Source organism: Lissotriton helveticus, assembly GCF_964261635.1.
Source record: "Lissotriton helveticus chromosome 1_1 unlocalized genomic scaffold, aLisHel1.1 SUPER_1_unloc_15, whole genome shotgun sequence".
Lineage (NCBI taxonomy): Eukaryota > Metazoa > Chordata > Amphibia > Caudata > Salamandridae > Lissotriton > Lissotriton helveticus.
The window spans coordinates 38,442-51,798 of record NW_027611654.1 but is presented as its reverse complement, the minus strand read 5'-3'; the positions used below and the strand labels follow the sequence as shown (position 1 = coordinate 51,798).

The following is a 13,357-nucleotide window of genomic DNA, read 5'->3' as shown; positions in this document are numbered from 1 at the left end:
CGCTGGTCCCCAGGTGTCGGGTCGACTGCACAGTCCGCCCCGCCTCGTAGGCTTGCGCAACTGAAAATTAAACAAAAACAAGAAGCGTGAGTACATCATTACAGCTTCACAACATGTGCAACCGCACATACCTTTTATAACAGTTCGAGGACCAACGCCCCACACGTTTTACTTCTTCTACACTCAGACCCCTGGCTGTAGCCTCTGTGGCAGCCCCTATCCGAAAGGAATGGGTCCCAAACTCGCCGGGGTTCAAGCCCGCGGCCGAAATCGACATCGCAAGCACCCGCTGGAACTGAAACCTCGTCAGTGGGGTGGTATCAGCGTGTCTCAACAAGGTCCCCCCCCATGATGCCACCCTCAGTGCTAAATATTCCTCCACGCAAGCAACCGGGCATATGGAAGACCCGGGAATCCTCTGTATGATTATGCAGTCCCCAATCGCACCCTGATCGGTTTTGGACCTGACAAACGAGACAGATATCGTCTCCCCTTTGACCTGAATGTGCTCTCGGCACAGTCCCCCCATCGTATCCTGCTTGTTCTTCGCCACTAGTTCGCTTACCCGCATAGCCCCATGGAATGCTAGCGCAAAAGCGGCTCGGAATAACACTGTTTCATACTGGGATGAACATGTTGCAGGGAGTACGGATAATAACAGGGCCAACCTATCCAGACCTATCGGGTGCCTCACATCTGCTCTGCGACCCTCAAGGCGTTGCCACCCACGTAGCGCTTTTTGCACCACGAAAGACGCTGTTGGGTCCTGGATCCCATGAGCCCTTGCCATAAAGGAAATGGCGGCCCGATGCCTCTGGGCCGTAGCTACTGATTTGCCTGCCTGATGTAAAGACAGCAGAAATTTTACTACAAACTCTTCCTGGCCCCAAAGCTCCCCCCTAGCAGCCCCCAAAAAGGCCCAATAGGAACGGAACGCCCCTTCATATGCCTTCCTCGTCCTGGGTGCTAAACTCTCTCCCACGAGGTTTTGTAGTTCGGGGCACCGAGAGACCAGAGAGCTTCGGGAAAGGGTGCCGCCACCGGGTCCGCTGTGGGCAGAAAACCCCAGAAGGCCTGCATACGGAAACGAGAAAGCGCATCAGCCGCTTGGTTCATTACCCCCGGCACATGTCTTGCCTTAAATAGCACATTCAATTGCATACACAATAACACAATTTCTTTGAGCAGTCTCAGAATCCATTTGCATCGTGCTGCCTGACTATTGATACACTCAACCACGGTCATGTTATCAGACCAGAACACCACAGAGTGATCCCGGAACCCCTCAGGCCAAGTTTTCAGGGCCACCAGAATAGGGAAAAGTTCTAGAAAAGCAATGTTACTCGTCAGCCCGTCCTCGTGCCACCATGACGGCCATTTTTGGGCCGACCATTGTGTGCCAAATATGGCCCCAAAACCAATACTCCCTGCCGAATCGGTCCACAGCCCCAGCTCCTCGGAGGACACCGCCGGTTTGTTCCAGACAATTCGACCATTGAAATCCGCCAGAAATGCCAACCAAATGCGCATGTCCTGGCGAACCTCTGCCGAGAGCCTCGTGCGGTGATGACCCTCCTTCAGGCCGACCATGGCTTGAGCAATCGAGCGGGAAAAGGGGCGGGCCATCGGCATTACTCTCAGGGCAAAATTCAACTGGCCCACCATTTGTTGCAATTGATGCAGTTTTACCTTAGTCTCATTAATACACGTTTCGAGGGATGCCCTGAATTTTAACACTTTTTCTCTCGGTAATCGAAAACAACCTTCCTCCGAGTCGAGCTCGATCCCCAGAAACTCAAGGCAAGTCGAGGGACCCACAGTCTTACCTGGCGCCAATGGCACACCAAAATGGTTCATTAAGACACAAAATTCATTTAAGGCCTGTCCACATTCTGGATCCCCGGCTGCCCCCAGGAACAGAAAGTCATCGAGATAATGCATAACATGTTGAAAACCCGTCTTCTTTGTGAAGACCCATTGCAGAAAACAACTGAACTTTTCAAAATAGGCACAAGATATAGAGCATCCCATTGGCATACATCTATCCATGTAATAGCGACCCTGGAACATGAAACCAAGGAGACGCTGATCGTCTGGGTGTACCGGGAGCAACCGGAACGCTGACTCGATGTCTGATTTTGCCATCAGCGCCCCGGGCCCCAGGCGATTCAACATGGCGACGGCCTCATCGAAAGATGCGTACCGCACCGAACACACTTCCGGGTCTATCGCATCATTCACGGAAAGACCACGAGGGGCTGACAAGTTATGTATCAGCCGAAACTCACCCGGGTCCTTCTTGGGGACCACCCCTAAAGGGGAACAAACAAAGTTAGCAACCGGTGGCAAATCAAAAGGGCCGGCGACACGACCTCGAGTCACCTCTTTCCCAATCTTCACCTGTACCACCGCCGTATGCTGCAAGACCGACAGTTGATTCTTACAGTTTGCTACACCCTGAAAATCCCCCACTGGGATGCGGAAACCATATGAAAACCCGTTCCGCAACACCCCAGCGGAAGCATGATCCGGGTATTCGTTGAGCCAAGGAATCATTGCCATGGTATCAATCGGGGTAGGTAAAGGCGCCCCTCGGACTATATCAGACCTGTTTGGCGCCTCCTTTACCACCGTTATCACCCGTTTGGGCTCTGCACATGGACTCAGGATGGGATGGCTGCCCACACCCCCCACACTCATGTCTGAATTTGCATGACCCCTGGGGCCTCGTACATTTCCCTCTGTTGAAATTCCAACAAATCCCCCTTTTACCTGTGTTGCCACTCGGCTTCGAGTGGTACTCGTTACCTGCACCCGTCCGAAAGGGCGTCCCCGAGTATTGGCGGGAAGATTCACCCCCGTTACTCCCTAACAATGGTACTTTCAACATTCCTGTACTCTCCATCTTTTGCCATGACACGGAGTCGTAACAATCCCAAGTCAAAATTGGGTCGTGTTCTTTAGCTTTTCTGAAAAGGTTGTCATAGCAAAACCACTGATTGCCCCCATACGCTACGGCATACTCCATGATACGTGATTGATAAATAGGCAACTCGGTCAGCAACTCGGGCCTGCGCTCGCCCATAATGGAGGTAAAAATGCCCCACGCTCTGCCCCAAGTACCAATGTTTTCGTCAACCTTAAAGGCGGCCATTTTTGCGCGCCAAACACTCGGATGCATGAGCTCCTTTTGGCTCTTAACATGCTCCATCTCATAATGATCAGTAAGCAAGGAAAAAATGTTCACATACTTATTCGCCCAAATCTTTTCCTTAATTTCCATCGGAACATGCTGAGCCACCTTTTCCCTCCGCGAAGGTACAGACCCTTCCCCCGCGATCGGCAGTGGCCGCTTACCTGAACCAGACGCATTTTCCGCCGACGGAACCGGCGGGGTAACAGGAGACGATGCCTTCGCAGCCTCCCTAGATTCCCGCATTTGCCTCATCACTGCCCTGGCGTCGTCAGCCGTGGTGCCCTCGTTATCTTTTCCCAACCACGCTGCCAATTGTGCCGCTAACTCGGGCGGCATATCTTCCCCGTTCACGGGGGTGACCACCACGGGGATCGGATTCCCCTCTTTCGGCACCAGGGTTGGCTCCTCAAGTGGGCTATCGGGGACCGGGGTCTCCCCCCCGAGTGCCCCTCTTCTGGACCTCTTGCCTCTCCCACCCGGGACTGCTCCCGGCAAAGGCCGTTTCGGTCCTCCCTCCCCGTCCTTAGCCGCCATCTGCTTCTTCAAATCGGCTACCTCCTTCATGAGCATGCGGAGCATTTGATCGGTGCTGACCCGCTTTCCGACTTTCTTGGGCATTCTCAGACGGAATCTCTATAAGACAAAAAGAAAGATTACAACGCTCAAAATTGGCTCTTCGTTCCGTCTCGAGCTCACGTGCAGCGGGGAGGTGCAGCTTCAGAGCACAGGAACAAGAGGATGCTTTCTTGGCTTGTTGCTCCTTTTATCCGTCTTCAGGGCGGGTGTAAACCCGCCCCCGCCTGCCTCCGAGGGCGTGGCCGGTCGCGTCAGTGTCTAGGACAACCCACTCCAGGGCGGGAAAAGGCGCGCCCCTGCTACGCCGCTTCCGGCATACCAGCCGAGACTCGCCTCCCGCCCAAGATGGCTTCCTGGGGGGATCGTGGTACTCCACCATACGTTCGGGGGGACCGAATGGTCGCCCCTTTCCATGATTTCAGTTTTTCTTGATCAACTAAAAGATGCCAAAATCTTCATGAAGTTAGATTTACAGGGAGTGTGCCATTTAATTTGAGTGAGAAGTGGAGACGAATGGAAAACAGCATTCAGAACAAAGTATGGATTATATGAGTACCAAGTGATGCCCTACAGTTGAGCAACGCTCCTGCAGCGTTCCAGTACTTCATTAATGATGTCCTGAAGGAGTTCATTGATCAATGCGCGATTGTTTACATCAAAAACATTTTGATTTATTCCTCATCAGAAGAAGATCGGCAACAGGTCAAAAGAGTTTTGCATTGCCTGAAGGAAAGTGAGCTTTACGTAAAACTTGAAAAATGCGCTTTTGGGGTGAAACGTGTGGATTTCTTGGGATTTGTAATTGCCCCAGAAGGTCTTACCATGGATGCTAAAAAGAATGAGACGATCTTAAATCGGCCTCCTCCAACCTCAGTGAATGAAATACAGAGCTTCATCGGGTTTGCAAATTTCTATCGCAGATTCATTCGAGAATTTTTCCCGACGGTACCTCCAATTACTAAATTGCTATGGAAAGGAGTACCTTTTTAATAGTCGGCCGAGGCAGAAGATGCTTTCCAGTTCTTAAAGAAGAGTTTTTCCACTGCGCCAATTCTGCTGCATGCGTATCCTACCCAACCGTTTTACCTAGAGACTGATGCTTCTGAACAGGCCATCAGAGGGGTACTTTCACAGAGACACTAAGAGACCGAACAGTTGAATCCGGTGGCATATTACTCTAGAAAATTGCAACCAGCGGAAATAACTGATACTATTTCAGATAAAGAACTCCTTGCTTTCAAAGATGCCTTCCAAGAATGGCTGTTAAAGGCAGGGGAAACCCAATAAACCCTTGTAGGCTTGGGCACAAAGTAGTTTAGGTCAAGAGATGCTACAAGGGACTTATTTGAAGCTAATTTGCATTCATTTATGAGTCGTACAAATGTAACGCACTCTTGTGTATCCACAGGATAACCGTCTTATGTCAACTGTAACTAATATTAACGGAAGGCAAAAAGAACATATAGAGCAAGAATCGTATTTAGTATTCAAAAAATTCTTTATACTGCAACAAAAAGTAGGGAGACAACTACAAATGAAATAGGGCAGAGAAGTCATGAACAGAGATAAATCAAATTTTCACTACAGTTCATAACAAAAAACATCAACTCCAGATATTCAAAAACACAACCAAAATTAATTAATAAACAAGGTTGTGGATTGGTGACAGAGCAACGTAACAGGAGATGATGGAGTGTCGACGTTTCGGTCTAGGTAGCAGTCGTCAGATAGACCATCATCAGGACGGTGTTTTTCTATGCAGGAAAAACTCCCTTGAATCCTAAGTTGGACCTTATGTGGGCACGAAAGCGGCGGTATCAATGGCAACAGCAATAACGTGTGGCAAGGGTGTCCTACACGGAGCCTCAACTTGAAATTAGGCAAAGCGCACTATGATTAATAGTCGGATTTCACGTGAAGGCTTAAAGTCGGATGTTCTTTCGCTAGTGTGAACCGGCATATGGGCGCGTCGTCTTCAGTTGTTTGGAAAACGACCCTTGCCACACGTTATTGCTGTTGCCATTGATACCGCCGCTTTCGTGCCCACATAAGGTCCAACTTAGGATTCAAGGGAGTTTTTCCTGCATAGAAAAACACCGTCCTGATGATGGTCTATCTGACGACTGCTACCTAGACCGAAACGTCGACACTCCATCATCTCCTGTTACGTTGCTCTGTCACCAATCCACAACCTTGTTTATTAATTAATTTTGGTTGTGTTTTTGAATATCTGGAGTTGATGTTTTTTGTTATGAACTGTAGTGAAAATTTGATTTATCTCTGTTCATGACTTCTCTGCCCTATTTCATTTGTAGTTGTCTCCCTACTTTTTGTTGCAGTATAAAGAATTTTTTGAATACTAAATACGATTCTTGCTCTATATGTTCTTTTTGCCTTCCGTTAATATTAGTTACAGTTGACATAAGACGGTTATCCTGTGGATACACAAGAGTGCGTTACATTTGTACGACTCATAAATGAATGCAAATTAGCTTCAAATAAGTCCCTTGTAGCATCTCTTGACCTAAACTTCCAAGAATGGCAACATTACCATCTCAGAGCAAAACATGTGGTGCATATGCTCTCCCTATTATAAATTAATGTATTAATCAGTGGTTCCATGTTTGGCTATTTGGTTTACTTATCAGACCCTAGTCTAGTGCACTAAGTGTGCCCAGGGCGTGTAAATCCAAATGCTGCTGGTGGGCTTGCAGCACTGGTTGTGCCACCCACAGAAGCAGCCATGTAAAATGTGTCTAAGGTCTGCCATTGCAGAGCCTGTGTGCAGTCTGGTACTGTCATGCTGACTGGGCAAGTGCACCCACTTGCCAGTCCCTAAACCTTCCCTTTTCTTCAGATCAGATACCCCTAAGGTAGGCAGGGTGCATTTTTTTTTCTTCTTTTTTTTTGTTTTTTTTTTGTCCTCATTAGCACTTGGATCGGTCCAATTGTGCTCCTAACCGCATAGCCATCGGGGCAGCTCTCTACTCAGCACCGCGAAGCCCAACAATGACCTCCCAGTACACCGAAAGTCCGCCCCGATGTCACCTGCAGAGCTTGGACGAACCTTCTCCCTTCAGGCCAGTTTGACCAGTTGTCCAATATCTGTACTGTGCCTCCCTTTGGACAAGGAGATTTTAGGCCTAATCATCGGACCCGGGGAAAGAAAAAAAAAAAAAAAAAAAAAAAAAACCCGGGGTTGGCTAGCTGTCCCTTTTCCAATTGACCAAAAAATCCCAAAATCTCAATGATCGGGGGCTACATGTTCTGGATAAGTCCTGCTTTGATATTACATATAATGAGGACAGCCACTCTGCATGTGTTGGGGGGTTTATGCTTATCCAATTTTTGCAGATCTCCCTTCTTGCCATTAAAATGGCGTAAAACAGAAATTCTCTCTCTAGTCCCTTGATGTTATCGTTGGTTCCAAAAATGATCAAAAGCCATGAGCACCGGATAGATAAGCCAAGAATAGATTCAAGTGTTGCTCTAACTTCGTTCCAGAAAGTAGCAATGTTCGGGCATTCCCAAAACATGTGGAGGTCCGAGGCAGCTGGAAGAGAGCATTTGGAACAGCACTTCCCTGGTTGAAATTTTGACAAGCGTTTAGGAGAATAATATGCTCTATGAAGTGTATAAAAGTGGTTGCGCCGCAACCATGCAGGCTTGATAATTTTATAGAGAAGGAGAAAAGATTCCTCCCATGTGTCCTCCATATGTGATTCCCCCTCCGCACCCCAGAGTTTTTCCGGTAGGTTGAGGTCTCTCTCTCCATCCTCTATGATATGCCAGTAAAAAAGTGCTACTTCCTTTTTCCCAGGAGGTCTTTCAACTAGGGTGTTTTCTAACAAGCTCTCCTCGCCCATCATTGCTTTCTTCTTAGTTTGAGCCCGAAGCCAGCTACTTAATTGCAAATATACTAACCAAGAGAGTGGTGATGTTACCTTAAGATTGAAAATATCCCAGCTTATGATTGATCTTTCCACCAGTATATCGCCCCACTGTGTGATATCCGCATCTAACAAAACTCTTTTAACTATGTTGGCTTCTTGTGATGTTAATCCCGGTAAATCCCAAATCGGGGCATGTTTGGATAGGTAACCTATCCCAATCTTAGATTTTATTCGAAACCATTCTTTTGCAGTGCCTGATAATGTTTTTAATCTAATTTTTTTGAAGAACTTCTGGTGCCCGAACTTGAAGAGGAATCCGTTCACAGGAAGGTCCGAACCTATTAGCATAGCCTTATACATAAGCCCATTTGCATTTTCCCAAGGAATCTTAAGCAACATCCTAGAGTGGGTCAGATGGAATGCCCAGGAGTAATATTCTAGGTCTGGCAGTGCGAGCCCTCCTTTTTCTCTTCTCCTTCTCAGTTTTTTCCAGGATAATCTGCTGGATTTATACCCCCAAACAAATGAATTGATATTTTGCTGACATTTTACAAGCTGTTTAGTGTCAAAAGATAACGGGATGGAATTAAAAATAAAAGTAAATTTCGGGAGGATACTCATTTTTATCAAGCTGGTTCTCCCATAGATGGTAAGCGGGAGAAAGGACCAAGCTTTCATCAAGGTTTGAGATTCTCGAGAAATACGAGCTAAATTGTTTTGGGCCAGATGTTCTAACTCTTTAGTAATTGTAATTCCCAGATACCTCAACGAAGATTTTATCGGAAGCTGAAGATTTTGAATGTTCCAGACCATAATTTCGGTTTTCCCTGCGTTAATTTCATATCCTGAAAATCTACCGAAGTCCTCCGCTCTCTTTATAATAATTGGAAATGCCAACGCAGGATCAGTTGTATAAATAATTATATCATCGGCGTACAAACCAATCTTTTTTTCCCAACCCGAAAAATTAAAATGTGGTATATTAGTATCCTCCCTAATTGACTGAGCAAATGGTTCCACATACAAATTAAAAAGAAGTGGGGATAAGGGACAGCCCTGCCTTGTTCCTCGACTAATTTTGAAAGGAGTGGTCCGTGTACCATTAATTAATAGGGATGCTCTAGGATTATTGTATAATAAACTTATAGCCCTGCAAAACTTAGGGCCCAGATGGTATTTTTTCATAATTAAGTTTAAATATTCCCAGTTTACCCTATCAAATGCTTTAGTAGCATCTAGGGTCATGATGGCCAGGGGTAGACCGAAAGTTGAGGCAATATCCACAGCTCCCACCAAGTCATAGGTTAGGTCGGCCAATTGCCGGCCCCTAATAAATCCCTTTTGATCAGGGTGGATAATTGTGCCAATCTCGCTTCCCAATCTCTCAGCCAAGATTGAAGTAAAGATTTTGTAATCGTTGTTGAGAAGCGAGATTAGGCGGTATGATCCACACTCAGCTGGGTCTTTACCTGTTTTCAATATTAAGGTAGGCAGGGTGCATTGTAAGTATAAGGTAGAGCAAGCCCTGATATGTGTGGCATGTCCTAATAGTGAATTACAACCATTTTCGTTTTTCACTATTGCAAGGCTACCTGTTCTCCATTGGCCGGAATGGGCTGTTAGACTTGTTACATTTTATAATCCTAACCGACCCCAAGAACATGGTAGAAAATTGAGTTTAGTAATAGTATGCCTGAACTCAGAATAATAAAACACATCTTTTAGTGAAGGTTATTTTAATATTCTCTGTTTGCAAATACCACTTTTAGAAAGTAGGTATTTGCTTGTCTAACTATTCAAACCTGCCTCTGCTAGTTTGTGTATTCCTTTGTCTGGTTTTGTGAGTGACAGGGCTGGGGGCTTCCAAGAGACAGGATGAGTCACCCAGTGGTGAATAGAGAGATCTGCATCTAGATGGGAGGGAGGAATTGCACCTGAACTCTGAATAGGGTTGTGCCTGCCTTCCACAATGCTGGCTCCACCTCCTGGGGAGCGGCTGATGTCTCTGCCCTGCACACTGAAAGAAGAGAAGGAGTCATGTAAACAAAGTGCTCCAGGACTGCACTTGCCTTCCACAATGCTGGCTCCCCCTCCTGTGCGGCGTCTGATATGCATGCCCTGCACTGTGAAAGGAAAGGAGAAGTCTGGTAAACAGAGAGCTTCAGAACTGGTTTGGATTGGGCAAAGGCCCGTCTCCACTCAGAGAACAAAGGATTTTGGGGTATAAATATTGGGACCCTGATCCCATGGAATTAGATCAATTTGGACTACAAGAAGAAACCTTTACTGAGGAGAGGAACCTGAAGAAACTGAGGAGAGACTATTCCCAAGCTGAAGTGCTGCTTGGGGGATTGGCCCGCAGTGGTTGCCTGACTGCACAAGGAAGGAGAAAGGAACTTTGTGTACTTTGCTTTCAACTTGTGAAGAATCTCCAAGGGCTTGGAAAAGAGCTAGCCTCCTGCTGAAGTCTCAGGGACAACAGACTTCAACCTCCAGCTCCCCAGAGTTTTTGTGGAAGTGCCTGCTGCTGTTTCGGGCCTTCTGAGGAACTGCGTGTCGCAAGGAGCTGGAAGCGCGACTCAACGAGAAGAAGCGTGTTGCCGTCGCTGTGCCTGCCGTCGCAACTCCGAAGGAGGGTGTCGCCACTGGAACTCTCGCACTGCACCGCATCGGAGAGAAGCGTGCCGAAACGAAGTGGAATTGTGTCGCCGTCGCAACTCCGAAGGAGGGTGTCGCCGCTGTAGTTGATGCACTGCAACGCATCAGGAGAAGATTCTTGCAATGAGGTCGGAGCGTGTTGCCGTCGCTGTGCCTGCTGTCGCAACTCCGAAGGAGGGTGTCGCCACTGGAACTGTTGCATTGTACTGCATCGACCAAGAGCACCTCGCATCCCCCGAGAAGCGCGCCGCCGTCGGAGCTGCTGCCGTCGCATCTTGGATTTCGCCGCTGTAGTTGTCGCATCGTGTGGAAGCTCCACGCATCGTGGGAGAAGAGCGTCGCCGCTGGAGCTGCTGCCGTCGCATCTTGGATGTTGCCGCTGTAGTCCATGCATCTAACCGAGAACTTCTCACATCCCCGAGAAGCGTGCTTCATCTGGAAGATCTTCACGTCTTTATTTCTTGGCACCTGAACTTTGTCACATTTCCCATCGCTGCGACATTGCTTGTCGTGGAAGCGCAACGCAACCTAAGGTACATTGACGCTAGAGTGTTGCATCTAAGAACTGAACTGAATTAAGCTTAAATCTACCATCTTAAAGTAATCATAGTGTGTAGTTTTGTCGTTTATGGTCTTGTGGTAACTCTATATAAAGTCTACTTATTTTTTTATATAAAACCTGTGTGGTGTCCATTTGTAGTGTTGTCACTGGGTTACTGTATGTGGTCACAACTGCTTAACTTACAACGCCTCTGAAATAAGTCTTGACTGCTCATGCCAAGCTACCTAGAGGGTGAGCAGGGGTTATTTTAGGAGAGTAATCCCCTTGTCCTGACTAGAGGAGAGGGTCCCTGCTTGTCACAAGTACCTACCTGTGCCAACCAGAGACCCCCAAATCTAACAGAGATCAAAAGATAGTTCCTGAAACTAAGATCATTGGAGCCACTAGTGAGAAAACTCTCGTAGACAAGGTCAATGAAGCCCTAACTTCTGAAGAAATGCGGACCTGGGCAGAGAAGGAGTCAACTCGAAAAATTGTTGATGGATTACCGTTTCATTCCAAGGCCTTGTACTTACCAGTCAAATAACTTCAACAACAAGCATTGATCGACTGTCATGACAGTCCATTGGCTTGTCACCGTGGAATCCATCAAACGAGGAGTTGTTAAGGAAACAGTTTTGGTGGCCAGGGTTGTCCAAAGATGTTCGAGTTTATGTGGAAGGCTGTGAGATTTGTGCAATGGGGAAGACAGATAAGCTGACTCCTCAGGGTTTATTGAGACCTTTGCCTACCCCACCATTTCCCTGGCACACTGTGACTATGGATTTGATTGTTGAATTGCGTTCTAGTCAGGGATTTAGGGCCAGATGTAGGTAAGTCTGTTTTACCGATTCATAAATACCGAATTTTACCAATTCGGTATTTATGAATCGGTAAAATAGAAGGGGGAAAATTTAGGTAGAATCGGTAATTGAATTACCGATTCTGTAAGAATCGGTATTTACCGAATCGGTAAATACTGATTCGGTAATGGCCATTGATTCCTATGGGCATTGAAGCCCATAGGAATCAATGGGCATTACCGAATCGGTATTTACCGATTCGGTAAATACCGAATGTTGCAAGGGTGCAGGGGGTGTCACTTTGACACCCTCTAGCACCCCAAATTCAGGCATGTGTGCCATGTGGCACACATACATGCCCTAAGGGCATGCCTGTGTGTCACATGGCACAGGTGTGCATGCACACATGTGCATGCACACCTGGATTCAGTATTTTACCACCCAATTGGATTGGGTTGTAAAATACCGATTCTTAAAGCCCTGTGGCACTCTGACATGTGCCAGCTACATCTGCATTTACAGAATCGGTATTTTACCGAGTTTGTATTTACCGATTCGGTAATTTTACCGAATCGGTAAATACAGAATCGGTAAAATACCGATTCTGTAAATGCATGCACTACATCTGAAAACCCTAATACCGGTCGGAAACGGCCAAAATCGGCCGTTTCCGACCGGTATTATGGCTCCTACATCTGGCCCTTAGTTCAGTATTAGTCATAGAAGACACCTTCTCAAAAATGGAGCATTTTGTTGCACTGAAAGGGAAGTCATCTGCAAAACAAATAGTCACACAATTCAATCAAAGTGTTATTAAGATACATGGCATTCCAAAGGTTTTGATCACAGATCGTGGATCTCAATTTCTATCCCATTTTTGGAAGGCTTACACAAGGGGTTTGGGAATTGAGACACGTTATTCAACGAGTTTTAATCCACAAACAGATGGTCTATCTGAAAGGCCAATCAAGAGTTAGAAAAGTATCTCATACTGTTTCTCTTGGATCAAGAGGGAGAGTGGCCTGATCTTCTTTGGAACGCAGAGTTTGCACATAATAATGCTAAGAATGCCTATACTGTTTTTTCCCCTTTCTACTTGAATTATGGAAGGCATCCAAATTCCTCTAAAGAAGTGTCGGTGTCTGCAGCACAAAACTTTGTACAGCATCTTAGCAAGGTACACGAGTCTCCCACCAAGAACTTAATGAAAGCTAAGGAACGCTACAAGCAAAGTGCAGATAAAAAAAGAAGACATGAACTAGATTTGAGTACAGGGGACAGGGTTTGGTTAAGCACAAGAAACCTAAAGCTTAAAGAAAATAGAAATTTTCAAACCCGATTTATAGGTCCATTTCTTGTGGAGCAAGTGAATCCAATGACTTTCAAACTAAAACTACCAACACAGCTAATAAAAAACACCCAGTGTTTCATGTTTCCCATCTTAAAAAGGTTTCACCCCATTTGAAAGAATTGAGAAACAGAGAACCTATTTTAGTGGAAGGACAAGAAGAATTTGAAGTTAAAACAATCCTAGTTTCAAAGTCCATTCGAGGGAAAATCTTCTATCTTGTAGACTGGAAGGGTTTTGGCCCAGAGGATAGGTCGTGGGTGGAACAATCAGATGTTCATGCTCCCTGATTAACTAAGATTTTTCACTTGTAAAATCCTCACAAACCTCAGCCCGGAGGCT

The 13,357-nt window shown here is 46.4% G+C and overlaps 1 long non-coding RNA gene across 1 annotated transcript in view; it reads right to left on the bottom strand.

The window, feature by feature from the left end:
- Positions 1-13,357, bottom strand: part of LOC144805583 (uncharacterized) — a 35,084-nt gene that overhangs the window by 21,224 nt on the left and 503 nt on the right. The gene's annotated exons all lie outside the window — the stretch shown is intronic.